This window comes from Nelumbo lutea, chromosome 5 (genome assembly GCF_056320005.1).
Source record: "Nelumbo lutea isolate HS-2025 chromosome 5, American lotus-T2T, whole genome shotgun sequence".
In the NCBI taxonomy this organism is placed as follows: domain Eukaryota; kingdom Viridiplantae; phylum Streptophyta; class Magnoliopsida; order Proteales; family Nelumbonaceae; genus Nelumbo; species Nelumbo lutea.
In genome coordinates, this window is record NC_142688.1 from 25,217,946 (window position 1) to 25,235,117 (window position 17,172).

The 17,172-nt window shown below is 35.2% G+C and overlaps 1 long non-coding RNA gene across 1 annotated transcript; it reads left to right on the forward strand.

The window, feature by feature from the left end:
* The first annotated feature begins 8,301 nt into the window (after positions 1-8,301).
* Positions 8,302-9,404, forward strand: LOC148851111 (uncharacterized). The gene is made up of 2 exons (XR_016099722.1): positions 8,302-8,433; positions 8,517-9,404. It is a non-coding gene; the product is annotated as an uncharacterized LOC148851111 (long non-coding RNA).
* Positions 9,405-17,172: the final 7,768 nt, after the last annotated feature.

Below are 17,172 nucleotides of genomic sequence, written 5' to 3' on the forward strand. Positions count from 1 at the left end.
TTATGCATCTTTATTATGAAGTTCAGTTCTTACTTCTTAGAAACTAAGATTTTTCTGCTTCCACTGGCTTCAATTTCCGCACACTCTCTATATATGTTTTGTTTTTGTGCTAAACATGACCCTGCATGCGCAACTACCTCTCTCTCTCTCTCTCTCTCTCTCCTGTGTTGGCACAATGAAATCCATTCCTTAACTACTTTGCACATATCTTCATCATGGTACATCTCCTTGAATTTACTAGAAGCAATTATTGTGTACCTACAAGTTACTTATATACCAGAATACCCTTTATAAGAGGAAGGGCAAACAAGTTACAAGATTTCCTAGCCAGTCTCTATCCATGGAGCAAGCTCCAACCAAAACACTTGCAACATGTACCTAATCTGAGCCATTATCCTAATATCCTTACGCTTTCTTGAATTATAAATGAAGAGGAATTCAAAGAAATCAATATTCTCCAAACTATCATGGATAGGGAAAGTGAAAACATGATTAATCTAAGATAGCCCCTTCTTTGATGGATGGCCTCTATGAATTGGACACATTTGGACACATCCGTCCTACAAATTAATGACATAAATAGGGTAAGAAATATAAGGAATATATATATTCTATTATTATTATAACAAAATGTGAAAATGGGCTTCAAAACTTGGAATGCAAGGGTGTTTTGCTATTTCTGAAGCTAACATTACGAATACCAAAAGCATCCATCTAATATGAGAGGGACCTAAAAACTAACTTGAGATTATATACACCCATGTTGAAAGCTATATATTAGTGATGACATAATGTTGCCTCAACTCTATCTTGATGAAGGCCTTAATTTTGATGCAATTGGAGCAATTATCACTCACCCATTTGACATCCGATAGTCAAGTTAGGTAAATGCTCTACAGGTTGACAGAAAGCAGGGCTTCATCTTGGCTGCATTTCTTGTAATGAATCATAATATATATACAACTACTTGAACCTCACAACTTGTAGAAAATTGCCGGATTAGAATCTATGCCTTATTATCCCCAATTCTCCCAAGTTCCTATCTGTGATTCTCTGTGTCGAAATTTTTTGAAATTTCGTTGTTATGGTTTTATATCCCAAAATTTTGGACCACAAAATAACTGCAACCAAAATCATGTTTAGAGTTTAGACTTAGATTTTTCCGTCGATTTTTTTTTTTTCCTTTGCATTAAAGATGCATAGTCAATTTCTCTTTTCCTGCCCCATTCACTACCCACAGCCGTTTTCCTATTGTTGTTTTTATTTGAACTCATCTATCAATATGTATTACTTTCAGTTTTTGAAAACAACCCTCCAATTTTTCTAAATAAGAATAACATTTATATCCATTAAGGCTTTGTTTGGAAAATTAAAGAGTACAAATAGAAATATAAATATGTAGAGTGCAAAGCCTTGTATTTTGTATTTGTAAACTGTATTTAATTTGCACTCCTTCCAAACTAATTAATAAGAACTGCCTGAACCTGGCAAAACTTGCATATTCAATTAAAGTGGCATACTAATTACTAAATAATACCCCTTTTCCATGAGAACCCAGAATGCTATGATGCAAGAGCAAGACCAAATTATTTTCCAGGGTTGAAAAGTGTAACTGCAAATGGCTTAGGTTCAAATGAAGGAACATGAATGATTTCCTTGGAAAGAGATTTTCAATAAGAAAATAAATCATATTGTTGAATTTACTCGATTGGTGCATTGCTTGACTTGAAAAACAAACCTGAATACTTGAAACATAATGGAGGACCAACCTTTATTTGAAAAATGGCTTACATAAAATTGGAAGAAATGTCACTTTCCTTTCAGAAAATGATATCATCAAACATGTTCAAGTTTAATTTTAGTAACCATGAAATTTTGGAAGAAAATAAGCCTTTTCGAGGAGAAAAAAAAATGGGTGCATTCATCAATGTCCATGTCCAAACAACCTAAATTAGATTTTTCTGCCCTTTAAAACCTAATTACAAAAATTGCATTAATTTTATGCATGGTTGATTATATTCATATCTTCTCTAGTAACAATTAGAATATAATGATAAGAAACAGCTGATCAACATCCAGTCTGAAGATATATATTTTGATTCATCATATTTTCTCTAGTATAACTTGATTGGTACTTGGTCCAAGTTCAGCGGTTGGGACCTAACTGATAAGCAACTTACTTGGAGCAAGGGCCCGAGTCCCACATTAATTCCTTCATTCCAATAGTTACACACCAGTAGTCCTTTTCGTTTGTTGTTATTTATTTATTTATTTTTTTCTTCCGTAAGTACAAAATAGAGCGAGCACTTAACAGTCTTCTAACTTTTCTCTATCCATTCGATCTCTTCCTCGTAGAAAGACCATGGCTTCTTCAATTCATTCTAATCTTTCCCCTTGTTTCTCCTTTCTCTAGCTGCTCTCCCTCTTCTCCTGCATTTGTTTATTACCAGAGGACAAGGGACGCTAGTCGACATCATGTCAAATGAGTGAACTAGGACAGTGACTTTGTCAGCATAATGAGAGAAACGATCCAAAATTGCAGGAAACAAAGGAATTAAAGAGGAGGAGAGAAGGAAGAAGGAAATCATACTTTGTCGTCAAATGTAGCAGAGACAGCGTCATGGGGTTTCAGAGAGGCCTTCTTGAGAGTAATTAATAGACTCAAGCTTTGAGTACCCAATTACTTCAATGAAGCACACAAGTTTGTTGCCGCAGAATCAGCGATGAAAGCATTCTTCAACAAGATGGTCTGGTTGAAACTTGAAACTATCATCCGCGGCCATGATACCAAACACCCCAAGACGTTGCCCCTGTACTAGTTTGGCGAGCACTTCCAATCATACTTCAAAGAATCAATAGAGAGATTTATAGAGATTTTCTCTTTCTCTTCTATTCTTCTTCTTCTTCTTCTCTCATTCCAAGTTCCAAGTTCCAAGTATATATAATACAGAGAGATCGAAATATTGAGGGAGTTGATACCAGTGAGTCGGGATCTGGATGTTTGATGGACGCCATAAGATTTTTCTCTTCACCTTATAGACTTTGCATGTGGGAATGCAAATATATGCCGGTGAGAAGAGGTGAGGACAAGGGTAGATGCGGACTCAAATTAAGAGTTGTAATTTTTCATGGTGAGAGAAAAAGGATGACGACGTTTATATTATTAAAGTCAGAAAGTCAAACCAGATAAATGGGTATCCCCCAGCAATGTCCATGGAAGAGATTCAAACCTTTTTGGAGAACAGAAATGCAGAATCACGACGTAAGAATTCATCAGTCAGCCTAGTTGTAGTGGATGTGACAGAAGTTTAATTCCAGTTCGAATGGATCTACGGTCTACGGGGCCAATCATGATGCACAACACCAGCCTGACGTATGGGACGGGACCCACTTGATACGGAGATGACGTGGCTTATCATGATTGACGTGGCTTATCAACCTGCAGTAGACTTTTAGCATTTCTCTCTCCGTCTTCAACTTGCGAAAAGATTCTCTCAACAGAAAACACAATAACACAGTTCACGGTATCCTGAGAAGCAGCTTATGGGCTTCCTAGTTCCTTCGTTGTAACCATACGCGCTTGGTCATCGGATCAGAAAAGGCGAATGCACCATGGAGTTCACGGTATCTTGCAGTTGCGAACCTCCCTAGTCCCTAGTCCTGTCCAAACGAAACCGAACCTGGCCACAGGATCCAACCAAAATGTTTTTGAATTAAATTACCCAACCCAATCCAATCCAGCCGAATTTATGATCAATGGACCATAGCTTTCTAGCTAATTCTTACTGACGTTTCGGTTCTGAGTCAATGGACCACATTAACTCACATAACGAAGCTGATGTCTGAATTCAGTGTCTTTATTCCAACCCCAATGGCTACCCCAAAATGGGCAAAATACTTATTAGGCTCTTACTCAATTAAACACTCCGCTAGCGAGTATTGGTAGGTAAATGGTCCATGGAGACAAAAATGAGAGAGACACAATTCAAGTAGCCCAAATTGAAAAGAATTGATGGTGTTGCTGAAATGTATCCACGATTGTTTCTCTTTACATGTCTTTTAGTCCCCGTTCGATTTTTGGTAAGTTATTTATTTAGGTAAATGCACTTATCCAGGTAAATAAGTATTTCTTACAAAAGTTTTATCTTAATAAGTGCATTTATTCATGTTCTTTTATTTCCCAATTAAATAAGTCAATGACCATTTTAGCTATTAAAATTCATTATTAAAATGATAATTTTTGTCTCATTCAAGTGACAATGACTTCCCCCCAAGGTTTCCCACCTAGGAGATGGGTAGTACTTACTCGGGTAATGGGTATCCAAGAAAATAAACTTTCCCTACTCCTTTAATAATATATATAATATTTTTCTTTGTTCTTCTCTTTTTTTAAGTAATAGTGAGATGTTTATTATTTTTGAATTTTGGAGGTTTTTAATATAAGTAAAACACTTTTTATTGAATAAAAAAAATAAAAAAATCTGTTTTTAAATTTCTGGTTGGGCTCGAGCTTAGGCCTGAGTGTATTCTGTTGATACATATACAAAGCCCAACCCGAACCCGACCCGGCTCAACCCATGAACAAATCTAATCATGAGTTAACATATTTGACCTGAAAGGTTGAACCACTAACCCACCACTAGATTGGAAGATGGTTTAATTTTCGATCAGTTTTAAGTTGTTTATTTGATGTCCATCATTAATAAAATTATTTCTATTTTATCATAGTTATTTTTTTAATATGAAAAATATATAATAATAGAAATGTGTCAAATTTTTTACAAAAATTCTTTTTTTATATATATATTTTTTGTATTTTTTATATTTCTAAATTTGTATTATTTATTTATGATATTATAAAATTATCCATTTGATCCAAATGGTTGAAGTGCTTACCCAAGACCTAAATGAAAAAGTTGATTTCATTTATAAGTTTATTTTGAAAATATAAAACCGCATTCTATTAATAATTATTGTGTATGGATTTATTACTAAAATTTAGTGATGTTAATCAAAAGTATTGTCTATATTTCTAAATTTGTATTATTTATTTATGACATCATGAAATTATCCATTTGACCCAAATGGTTGAATAACTTACCCGCCACCTAGATGAAAATTATGAGTTCATTTCTATATTTATTTTAAAAAAATATAAAATTTCATTCTATTAATAATTATTGTGTATGGATTTTTTTAGTGAAATTTAATGATGATAAACAAAAAGTATAAGTGTTGGATTCAATGAGAGAGAATTTGATTTTTTTAATAACTTAAATATGAGACATAGTGAAATGTAATTGAATGTACTTAATGGTATTCTTTTAATTACATTTTCTGCCCTTTCAATGGTCATGAATTTAATTTAAGAGGAGTATTTTAGTAAAGAAAAATTCCATAAGCCAATAGCTCCTCATTCACACTTTTATAAGTAATATAGATAATGTAGTTTTTTTACCCAAAAAAGGGTCAATTACTAAAACACCACCTATAGTTTCATGAATTTACTAAAACCTACCCTACAATTTGCAGTTAATTTACTTAATCAACCTTCCATTAGATGAAAGTGGAAAATGACAGTTTTAACAGTAACATCCATTCAAATAAATTTAATCAAAAGAAACTAAAAACCAAAATGCCATTGTTACCCCTAGTAAAACACAAACAATAACTTTATTTTTGTTTGTTTGGTCAATTTTATTTTCTATACAAAAAAAAGTGTCGGGGGTTCTTTCGGAATAAACAACCATGGATGGATCCATACCCTTGAACATTTTCCACTTAGTTTAGGTGATCATGTTTCTATTTTCATATAACAAAACAAATAGTTCTTAATGAAAGGCCGATTAAGTAAATAGGTTGCAAACTATAAGGGGTGTTTTAATAAAATGCAAATGATAGGATAATTTTAAATAAAACTATAAAACTATAAGGGGTATTCTAGTAAATGACCAAAAAAAAACAAGAGCCAAGCTACCCTTTTGGTTTTGTGCAACAGAATGAACCATAAAATACACACCTTAATGCATTAATGCTAATGCATGTATCCCAAACTCGTCTCATCACCTGCATATAATAAATGTAGACAATGGACATATCAGATGGGAGACTTGGAATGGAATGAATCGTCTCTTATCTCTCTCTCTAGGTCATATAGCCTTATGGGTCTACGAGAGGGGTGTGGTCAAGTGCTCAACTACCCACCGTATCCCATTAGGATTTATAGATATAAATGTTAGTTTTCATTCTCGCATCAAATGTTTCCTACCTTTTTTGTTAACATACATTCCCACTTGAATTTGTACATCATTAGTATGGCCCAGCTTGAAGAGAGAATAGACCATCCGATCATGGATTTACTTCTTTTATTTGGTAGAAAGTAGAAACTAACTATACTATATTAGCCTTCCATCTCAAGTTCAAGAGTGCCTTTTTGTCATACTTCTGGAGTTCTGGTTGGGCTGGGCCGAAGTCTATGCCCAAACCAGTTTATGACATTTATAAATAAATAGGTGTAAGTCGTAGAGGGACGGGATCAGCTGCCCACTGAGCCCACCCGACAGCCCATCCCATCCGTGCATTGGGAGTATTTCACCATGACAATCACAGGAGATGTTTCCAGTGCACGGAAGGGATGGGCTGTGGCACGCACTCTGTGGGCAAACAAGCAATTCAATTACAGTCATAGAAACTATTGTGGTGTTGGTATTGTGTGATCGCGTTTGTTTTCAGTAGAAACGGGGTGTTAAGAGTGTTGACCTTAGGCTGCATTTGGATGCGATGTAAGTCAAGAATTGTGTAAAATTTATATCAGTTCGGTTATGTAGGTGTTTGGAAAGAGGGTGTAATTATTATCGACGTAAAACCCCACTCTGATTCAGTTTTGCGTGTATTGAATGAAGTGGTATTTTATGTCGATTATCGATGTAAATCCTCATCAGCTCTAAATTTTACATCGATAATTGATGTAAAAACTACATCAGTTTTATCGATGTAAAACCTTACACTCTTCTACCCATCACTATTTTTAAAAAAGTAACGGTCACTTTTATGGTTCAGTGTAAAATGTCATTGATGTATTCTTACACCGATGACATTTTAAAACTGATTCCAAACGCAGCCTTATTGTCACATAGGTGTTTTGTAGAAAAGTGAGAGGGAGTTACAAAAGGCAGGAGTGTTTCGAGAAACATTAAATCGATGTCTTTGCTCTAAATGAAAACACATTTCATATTAAGCACATATTCAACTAAACACATATTACATGTGTTTTGACTTTTGAGTATAAACAATGTCTTTTTTTAAGTTTCAGCTCAAAAATGATTGAGGTGTGTTTGGAATCGATGTAAATCAAGAATAATGTAAAAGTTTACACCGGTTTGGATTTATTGGCGTATTTGAAAGAAGTGTAAATGAATATGGTCGATACAAAACTTCACTTACTCCGGTTTAAATTTATTGGTGCTTGGATGGAGTAGAATTTTGCATTGTGAATGACGTAAAATTTCATCAAGCATACAGTTTGCAAAACTTTACGCTTTTTATCATGATTTTCCAAATATAAGGATAATCTATTATATGGTTCAAGTGATGACGTTTTACACTACACCGAATCTAAATGAAACACAATGTATATAACCGTGAAATAATAACAAAAGGAATAAAGTTGTGCGGTTGCAGTGGATCCGTGAAGGGTACAAGGATTTGAAGAGAGTCCGATAGAAACATATAACAAATAACATGACACAAGTTCTATTGACGTGCAAGGAAGACAAAATTAATTACTGAGCGAATTTCAGGACAATCAATTATGGTTAATACTGTTGAATGAGAACAGGGCATGGTACACTTCTTCAAGACTGCACTTTGAACTTCCATTTAAGACATGAAAACGAATTTGCAGTTCAAGGGCAATATCGGAATACAAAACTTATTGGGAGGATTAATTATAATTAATACTATTACATTGCAGATGAGGCAAAATATTAATAAAAAACTGCTTATTATTGAAATGGTTTTTAACTACTTTTAGTGTGACGGATGCTATTAATTTTCCCATGACACTTTTTTCTGTGTAAAATACTGACACTTTGAGTGCACCGGACGCGTGAATCCGCCAATAGGATGCGTGTACGTCGACTCTTTGCACCAATCTTAATATATTAACGGGTGTTTATTCCATTTGTCCGTTTGAACTGGACGCTAAAAGACAAAAATGGAAAACCTCGTTTTGAACAATTTGAACTCTCCCTCTCGTATTCTCCCATATTCGAGCCTACTCTGGCCAGTAAAAAGACCACCGGCGATTTTCCTGCGCAAGCGACATCAGATGGCAAGGAATCAATCAGCAGCAAAAAAAAATTAACCGGTGATAAGTCAACTAGTCAAGGGACCGCTACCAGTAAGCTAAACTGAGGACTAGACTTTTTTAAGGTATGTCGGAAAACCATCTATGCGTTAATGCGCCAGATTTGACGTTTTAGCTTCTCGCCGATAAACTGGCTTTGGTACGATAGTGGTTTCAGGCTGACGATAGAGACAGTTCAAATAAGTAATAACACTACGGAAAAGGGAAAAAGGAAGGAAGGTTGAGAGACGAAAGATTTTTTCTCCTTCCTGGTTTTTCGGTGCAGCAAGTGAAGGAGCCGTAACCACCATGGACGAAACTAGAATCTCAAGGCATCCAGGACACTTGGATCCTCGAGCACAAGAGTTCCGACCGAGAAATCCTTCTTTGCAAAACCAGGTTACTCTCCTTCCACCGCAAATTTACTACCCATGCCCTTCTTCCTTCCCACCTACAGGAGTTCAAGCGATGCATTTCTATGATGGGAGATTAAGCTACCATTCATCCCCTCTAGCGGCGTACCCCAGACCTAACAGCATAAATCCACCTTAACTGCCGCCACCGCTTCCACCGCCTTCATCTATGACGACAAGAGCATTGCTTCTTAGCTCCGTGCCGACAGATTTTGATGAAACAATAGTGAGAGGTTACAGGAGCTGTTTGGTGAGGTGAGGGCGGTTCAAGTGGAGAGGTTACAGGAGGGAATCGTGACGATTCATTTCTATTATACGAGGCATGCACAGGCAACGATGATAGAGATACGAGAGCAGCACATGCAGCCGCAAAGTAGGCTGAGACAATACTACAACTCATTGTTGAACTGGAATATATGGTATGAAGGGGAGAACTCGGAGGCTCCGGTTCGCATGGGCTTATCATTGGGCGAAGACGGAGACGAATAAATTTTCGAGGCTTTTTTGTATGAGCCGAAGACGATTAAAGCAAACATTCATTGTTTATTTTATTTGCACCGAAATCTATCTATGCGTGGTGTAATTTTATGGTTTTCGATTGATTTCTTGATTTTTATTCCTAGTTAGTTGATTCTATTTGCTCCTCTCCTTCTCTTTCCCTCATCTATTACTGTTGGAATAGACTTGGTTGAATATTTACGCTTGGGGCAATCACGCATTTAAAGAGGTGGTCTTCTCACTGTCGTTAGGAAAATCGTCGGTGGTCTTCTCACTGGCCAGGGTTAGGCTCGGATTTGGGAGAATGGGAGGGAGAGTTCAAATTGTTCAAAACGAGGTTCACGCGTTGGCCACCTGTTCAAAATGACAGTGAGGAATATTTGAATGTCGCCGGTGGTCTCGACGGTGAGAAGACCACCATCGTTTTCTTCTTATAGCGCCCGTGGTCAAAACAGGGTTGCCTCTCTTTTGAACATCGTTGGTGGTCTTCTCACTGTCGTTTGTGCAGGAAAATCGCCGGTGGTCTTTTTCACTGTGGTTTTCTTCTTTTAGCGTCCGGTTCAACCAGACAGATAGAAGTTAACGTTGAACACCCGTTATGTTACGGTTGGTGCAAAGGAGTCGACGTGCACGCTTCCTATTGGCGGTTCACGCATCCAGTGCACCATGGGTGCACGGAACGCGGACTCGTGACGCTTTGGTCCCAAGAGAACTGTCTAAAGGAAAAAAAAAAAAAAAAACTATGCTAAACTGAACCAAAGTGATCCATGGGCACCCAAGCCCATGTCGACTTTGGATACCTTTAAAAACCATTGTTCGGGCTTTGGTTTGCCTAAATATATACTAGCTTTTGATTCATACTAGTATGTATGTACGTGTTTTGTACGTAATAATCTTGGATGATGACGATGATGATAATAATAATAAATGATTTGTTTCTAAAATTTTTATAATTTTTATGTATATCTATGTCTATAAAAGTTATTCTTATTTGTCGTACTTATTTTTATTTAAGATGAATATACAATATTAGAGATGTGATTAAATTTTTTCTATAACTTTTTTATATTTTTTTATAATTTTAAGTGTTTTCATCTTTTTTAATTTGTATTATTATTTAACTATCACATTTAGGATTGACACATTTGACCTAAAAGGCTTAATTTTTAATTCACCACGAGAAAAGAAAACAACTCTATTTTTTGATTGGTTTTAAATTTGAATTTTATTGCGACTATCAATAAAACTAATTATTCTATATTACACGTGTTTTTCTTTAATATAGGATTTAATGAAAGAATAAGAGTTGAATATAATAGTTAAAATTACATTTTGTGCCCTTAGAGATGAACAAAATTCAAAATTAGGGGTATTCTAATCAAGAAGAAGATTAAATGAATGTTAATGGAAATTAATACCCTAAATATGAGATTTACCAAGAGGGATTTTAATGAGGAGAAAAGTTATTCAAATTACATTTTCATCATTACAATTAGAGAGATACCAAATTTTAAAAAAAAAAGGGGTATAGATTTTCACACTATTATTTTAGTCCAACAAAAGTTCTACACTATCATTCACACTTTTAATAGTAGTATGCACTTTTAGTAAAACTATATTTGGTTTGAAAGAAAATGCAGGGAATAGCCGGAGCCAAAGTAGGGAACTAGGGATATAAGTCATCCAACTATGCTGTGTAAGGTCTCCAAAGCGTATGGCTACAGTGTTGTATGCTTGGACTGAACCCAGGTTCCCTCTCGGCCTCCGACTCAGAAAATGAGGCTAAATAATTTTTTTTTTTGCTTTGAAAAAATGAAAGTTAGTTCGTTTCCTTTAATAAAATTAAATCTAAGGGTTCATTTGGGTCGTAGTCAGAATCAGAATCGGAATCAAAATCCTTTGGAATTGGAATCGGAATTATCCATTCCCATAGTCCGTTTGGTTCAGACAAGAATGGGAGTGGAAATTAAAATCAGCAAGAATGGAATTTCATTCCCAAGAAAGGGGCAGGGAATGGCCATTCCCTCAAATGAGAGAATGCCATTCTAATAGGAATGAGAATGAGACTTTAATTCCGCCCAACCAAACAATTGGAAGTTTTCTAACGAAACTAGTTTTTGTAGTTTCTTGGAAGCGGCTCAGTGAAAACAACTCAATTAAGCCCTCTCAAGCAGGCCCTTTGAAAGCCATGAAGGTATGTTGATGAAAAACTAGGAAAGTCCAATAAAGCTTACATTGAATTGAGAAATTAACTTTGTAGTGAAGCTATTTTTGGCATGGTTTTCAAAATTGGACCGGACCGGATGATCAGATCGGAAAAACCAATAACCGTTCAGCCCCTTGGGTTTTGTTTTACTATAAATCATTATTTATTAAAAAATGTTGAAAAAGTTAAATAACCGTTGACTCAGGCAGTCAAACCGCTAAACCATTTGATCCAAGCAGCATTTCGTGAGTAGCAAAATTCATTTCCCCTCATTTGAAAAAATGCCATTCATGTCCCCAATCCCCCGATTCCAGCCTTACGTTAGGGTTAGAACAAAAATGAACTCACCCTTGCTACTACTTGCCGAATCCCCGCATCATCCCCATTCGGCATCACATGAAGTTGCCGTCTATGAACGTCATTTCTATTCTGATTCACTTCGTGTCGGAGGAGAAACGACTGACTGCTGCTTTGAAGATTCAGAGCTATTTATGGGGATTCTTGGTTAGAAAGAGCGTGAAGAAAATTGTTGAGATTAAGAAAGAGGTAGATGAAGTTGAACAGCGGATTTCGATGAGGGAGATGGTGGATTTGGTTCCTATGGATGCGAAGTGAATGAGACTCTAATGGTTTTGCTTTTTTGGCTGGGTTTAGTTCGAGACATTGATTTTAGGGTTAGGGAGTGGAAGAAGGTTATCAGGAAGGTTATTGCCTTGCAAGAGAAGGTGGATCAATTGAAACAAGTCCCCCTTCCTCCCTCCATTTGTCTCCTTCTCGCCACTTTTTTTCTTATCCATCCTGCCCCGCACTGCTTACAGGTGATCAGATTCTAGAAGGTGTTGGCTATGATTAAGCTGCCGTTGTGGTGGGTGGTGTTGGCTCCAATGGATTCTAGGAGGGGATGGCGGCGTGGATTCTTCTTTGGGTACATCCAAAACTTTTGCTAGTGATGGTGATCTATCCTAGAGTTCAAAGAATCAATCGATTCTTTTGACCGATGTGAAGCCCCTGTTTTGCAATTATTTTTTATTTGTAGATTTTTATTTATAAATATATATTTTATTTTTAATTTATTTATGATATGACAAGTCAAACCATTTGACCCGGATGGTTGAACCGCTTAACCGGAAACCGATCCCCTTACCGGTTCTATTTCCGATTCATTTTTAAAAACCTTGACTTTTGGTAGCTTCTTAGAAGTGATTCATTAAATGCAGCTCATCAACACTACTGAAGTGCTACCAAAGGGGCCTTTAGTGCCTATTTGGAGAGCTTTCACGCTTTTGGCTTTGTGAAGTGGGGCCGCACCCAGACAGCCCATAAATAATGTTTGGTGAAAAATATAAAAAGACCCAACTTAACTGTATTTCAGCTAAGGCTGCAACTTGGCTGGGTTGGCCCTAACCAAACCCAAAAAAATTGGGTTGGGTTAGGGTTGACCCTTGGGCATCCCAACTCAACCCGAACCCAGTTTTATAGTGTATATCATATATAAATATATATATTATATATATTATATATCACACATTGATTTTTTTAGATGTACGATAGTTGTATAGCCCTCACTACATATTATCATGCCTTTCTTTTAAGATAATCACTTCACTTAATCCTAAATGAAATGACTAAAACCTTAATAACATATTTTATGATTTTTGAATACTGTATTCTCCATCTCTTCTCTAATGTTTGGTGCCTATAAAAGATCTGTCATAAGTCATAACCCATAGTAAATTATAGTCCTATCAAACACTTATTGTTCCATTTTTTACCAAAATAACCAATAAAAACATCAACAAAAAAAATGCTAATAAAACATAGGATTAATATATATAGTGAAAAGTGAGTTAAGATTTGAGATTAAATAGTTTTATGAGATTTTAAGGGATGGGAAGACGGTTGGGTTGGGCCCAACTCAAGCCCAGCCCAACCCGAAGTCAATTTCGGATTGGGTTGGGTTGGGTTATGGTTGAAGAATTTAATTAGGTTAGGGTTAGGGTTGGATAGATCATGTTGAAGGTCAAGTTGGGTTAGGGGTTTAGAACTTAGGGTTGGGCTAGGTTTGGCCTCAACCCGACCTAACCCAGCCCAACTTGCAACCCTAATTTCAGCAAAAAAAAAGGGACTTCCATGAAGCTTCTTTTAGCGGCCAAAGCAACTAAATAAAGTGATTCAACCGAAGGTTCAGTCCTCTCTGACGGGCCCTTCGGCTTTGTGCTTCTATACCTATATATTAAAACTAATGGGACCCATGCAATGGCCTAGAGATGGCAATTTCACCCATTCTCGTGGGGGCCCACCCCGCCCTAACTGGGGCGGGTTTTTTTACCATTGATTGGGGTTCAGGGCGGGTTCGAGGAAAACCCAAAACTCTAGGGTCGGGGACGGTATTTGTCCACCCTGCCCCAACTATATTTTAAAACATTATATATATAATTATTAATGTATGCTAATATATATTTTATTATAGTATATATTATATTGCATTATATAAAATAGTTCTAGGTAGGTTTAAAAAAAATTAATTAATATGTATACAAGTAAAAGTGATTGGGGCGGGGTAGGGCAATGTCGGGGATCCTTGTTCCCTATGGGGATGGGGATGAGCTTAAGATTTTTAGCCTCATCGGGATTTTGGGTTGGGACGAGGCAAGGAATTTGAATTTGGGGTCGACTACGGGTAGCGGTGGCAATTGGGCAAGTTGGGTTGATCTTCAATCCAATCCATCTAACGCGCTCTACACAAGTAGTGAAGGTTCAAATCATATTACATGCATGTTATTTTTATACAAGCGGCGAAGCCATTTGACTATGTTCAGATTTTGGGTTTGACCGAACCACTTAGGTTCAAACCGATCAGACCAACTTAAACTATCTAATTGGATTATCTTAGAACTAGATCAGTCCGGTCGGATCGGACTGGACCATATCAAGCTTGTGCACGGGTTTGGAACCAAACCAACTAACTCGTAGCGGGTCAACGTAAGTAAATCGGGTCAGTCCATATTCAGGTCGGGTTGTGTGAATACTAGTTGAATGGACGACTCAAACCAGGCAGAGAAATCTAACATCGAACCATCTCGTCTGTGGCCTATTTTGAATTCGGGTCGACCCGAATATGCTTGTATTAGGTCCTGTCGGATTGTGTGGATAGTGGTTGGACAAGACGATCCAAACCAGACAGAGCAAGCAGTACCGAACCATCCTGCCCGGGGTCTACTTCGAATTCAAGTCGACCTGAATCTTGTGTCGGGTCTGGTCGGGCTGTGTGAATACTGGTTGGACCGAACGACCCAAGCCGGGCAGAGTAAGCAGTACTGAACCATCCCACTCGGGGTCTATTTCAGATTCGAATAGACCCAGATCGGCTCAGGTCGCGTTGAACTGGTCTGAACTTGGGTCAAATTGATTTGGATTTATGTTGGGTGAAGTATGTTGATTCAAGACAAAACTAAATTTAGTCAATAATTAATAGAAAGTTAATGCATTAATTATAAATTATTTAATTCAAACGAAGAAATTAAAAAAAAAAGGCTAAGGAATTAATACTTATATCTATAATGGTTAATCCAATAGTTATCCCCAACCCAACCCATTTAAATAGACAGATTAGGTGATGGGTTGATCACACAACCCGCCAAATAAATGGGCGGGTTGGGTGAAAAATTGCCACCCCTAATTACGGGGTAGGCAAAACCCGACTCTGCCCCACTCCGTTGCCATTCCTTTGCGACACATGGGTTTCATCAACCAAGACTTAAACAATAAAAATTTATATTCCGATTTAAGAGAATCAAAAGTAAAGGTCCAATTATTATTATTATTATTATTATTATTATTATTATTATTATTATTATTATTATGATAATGGTAATGGGTTGTAATATACCCATTTTTAATGGGCCATTGTGAACTTGTGTGTATGAATTGTTCCTATCATCTTCTTCACCCGGACATTAAAATGGGCACCGTGTCGACCCGACCATATGAGACCTTTTTCACTGTTTTTAAATTTTTTAGTTGTTTTTTTTTTTCAAAACTTGTGCATTTATTAAAAAAAGTGAAGTTTGAACCGTTAAAAGTCTAAAATGTTTATAGCTTTGTAAGATAATCTGAAAATTTTCATTCAGAGTTTAGAACTTGAAAACATCTGAAACTTGTAGATTTGAATCTTTTTAACCCAAAATATACCTTCTAAGGCTCAAAAAACCTGCAACTTTTGAAGAGTTTGAAACCTCAAACCTGTTCAATAACTCCACGTCATTGCTCCGCTCTGATCTGTTCTTTATGCACAGATTTTATTAAGTGAAATTGAAGTAGAAGTGTTATGACATTCTCAATTGGGTAGCGCAGGTCCCTATCCATCCAAATGTTATTTTTGGGTAACTTATTTGTCTATGATTAATTTAAAATATTTTTAACTCCAGAACTTAAGTTGTATGTAATTATTATAAATAGCATTTAAATGGATTTTAGTCAAGAATAATTAAATTTGTTTCTGCCATAAATAATAATTAATTTTAAATTACTAAATTTAAACATTTAATTGAGTTTAATATAATTACTATTATTAATATATGAATATTAACACTTAACTTAATGTGATCATATATTAGTATTTAATTTTAGTATTATTTTTATAATAATTAATTTGTAATTTTAATTTGCATAAGTTATAGATGAAATGTTAACTAACTTATATGTAGTTATATTAATATAACGTATTTATATTAATTAATTAATTAATTAGACTTTTAATTTTCTGAAGTTTCAAATTAATTAGGTAGTAACCTATTTCATTGTTCATATTAATTAAATTTTATATCAAATAATAATAATAATAATAATAATATTATTATTATTATTATATAGTATTATTATTATTATTATTATTATTATTATTATTATTATTATTATTATTATTATTATTATTATTACTATTATTCAATAACTAATATTATTCCATGTTAATTCCTAAATAGGTCTAAGTTAAGCTAATACACCACCTAATGGCCCAATTGGCAAATCTATACTACTTTAAAAGCACGAATGGTCTTAAGAATATTTTTGGAATTTTCTAAAGACAAAATTTGTGCCTCTATATTTAAATTTATTGACAAAAAAATGAGGGCAAATAGGGCAATACCATTGGGCTTTGTGCCTAAAGATTTGAACCTTAGACATTAGGCTTTAACAACTAGAGGTTCACCACTAAGTGTTATGACATTCTCATTTGGGTAGAGCTGGTCCCTATCCATCCAAACGTTATTTTTGGGTAACTTATTTGTCTATGATTAATTTAAAATATTTTTAACTTTAGAACTTAAGTTGTATTAATTATTATAAATAGCATTTAAACAGATTTTAGGTCAAGAATAATTAATTTTGTTTCTGCCAAAAATAATAATTAATCTTAAATTACTAAATTTTAACATTTAATTGAGTTTTATATAATTACTATTATTAATATATGAATATTAACACTTAATGTGATCATATATTAGTATTTAATTTTAGTATTATTTTTATAATAATTAATTGTAATTTTAATTTGCATAAGTTATAGATGAAATGTTAACTATCTTATATGTAGTTATATTAATATAACGTATTTATATTAATTAATTATATAATTTTACTTTTAATTTTCTGAAGTTTTAAATTAATTAGGTAGTAACCTATTTTGTTGTTCACATTAATTAAATATT